This window comes from Echinococcus granulosus (genome assembly GCF_000524195.1).
Source record: "Echinococcus granulosus chromosome Unknown EG_S00091, whole genome shotgun sequence".
NCBI classification, from domain to species: Eukaryota; Metazoa; Platyhelminthes; class Cestoda; order Cyclophyllidea; family Taeniidae; genus Echinococcus; species Echinococcus granulosus.
The window spans coordinates 319247-320846 of NW_020170471.1; positions in this window are offsets into that span (position 1 = coordinate 319247).

Here is a 1600-nt window from a genome sequence, read left to right on the forward strand (position 1 = left end):
TCCCTCCCTCAAAAGGGCTAAAGAGAAGTGTGGGGAAGAACAAAAGAAGTGAAGCACTTTGCAACTCTCATTTGCTTCCTGAATACCCCGCCCTTTGTATTAAAGCACTCGTTCAATCGGCTGTCACTTGGGCTTACTTAAGAAGGCCACAATTTGGCCAATCTCCCCACAGGTGGTAGCAGTAGGTGAGAGGAATATTTACTTCCTCTACCTTTTAAACAAAAAAGCTTCTATGAGCAGTAGACTCTCACTATTCATATCTCCTGCCAATTAACTGATTGTTACCTATTTTGTCTGCTCGATGAAAATTGTTTTCAACATTCGGTCAACCCTCAAGTAGCACAATTCCAAGTCTCTGAACCATTTTTCTTGAGAAACTAAAATAGGAGCAGTACAATGCAAGAGTCGTTGGAGTTAATTTGTTTCAATTCTACGCAGATATCAGAAGGGCTTCTGTCCACCTTGCAACAATAGCACCAGTGTCTGGTAGAGAAAAGGCCAAATTTGCTCCAAGTAAGAAGCCGCCACTTGTTAATAACCGACTCAGCAGGGCAAAACAGTGGCTCTTCAGTGTTTCAAATCACCAAGAAATCATTAATGTGCTATAGTCAGCGGAAATGAAAATAGGGAATCACGCAGTCATCACCTACACCTTTCAAGCTTGGGCTTCTCCTGCAAATTACAGGCATCTCTCACTTCTGCCATATAATTCCTAATGAGTAGTATATCGCTATTTGGATCCATCCCAACATTCACACAGGTAGAGGAAAGTTTGTGAAGGGAACGTAGGGTCCACTTTATTTATTTTGTCGTTGGGGCTTGAGCCGAAATTTGAATTTGGGGTGTTGAGGACATTTGTCGAAGTTCAGACCCATTGTGAAGTAAAGCAACTTCATCGACGCTCTTTCCCTTCTCGTAATGGCTAAATTAGCATTAAAATAATCTTCCAGTACCTAATAGGACTAAAAAAGCTTCATTCTACTTTTTATTAAATCACTCTCACCTACCTCCAAACCAATCCAACACGCCTTTTTTCAATCTGCCATAACTTACTAAATGATTCGTTTGGAGGTACAATGGGTTGTCACGTTTTACAGTGTTCACCTACAGAAGCAGTACATTAAAATGCCCTAAAAATATATCTGATCTGATTACCAAATAATTTTGTCTCCATTTAGCTGTCAGGACGAGGCTTCAGAAGACGGCCATTCCAACTGCAGTGTTTTCACTGGTAAGCATTCCCTTTTTGGTGGCATCATAGCAAAGACACATTGCTGGCAGGTGAGGAAATACGGAACTCCTGAGAACACCCTTGTTACAATCCAACAATGAGTCAGCACACCAACTACACCATCTACCTGCTGTACAAGAGTTGACTTGAAGGAGTAATTTGCTACGAGTAAGCATGTGTCCAGTTGGAAATTCTCGCATCAGTCAAAGAGATAATTATGTGAGGTAGTGGATTTTTGGCAAGATTAATGGGTTTGCTACAAGCACCACCCATATGTGACACCTCACTAGTCCCATAGAACATTGGTGTTGCATCTGTGAAGTGTGTTTGTGTACCGTTGTGGGGCAGTGATCCTACCACTTCGAGACG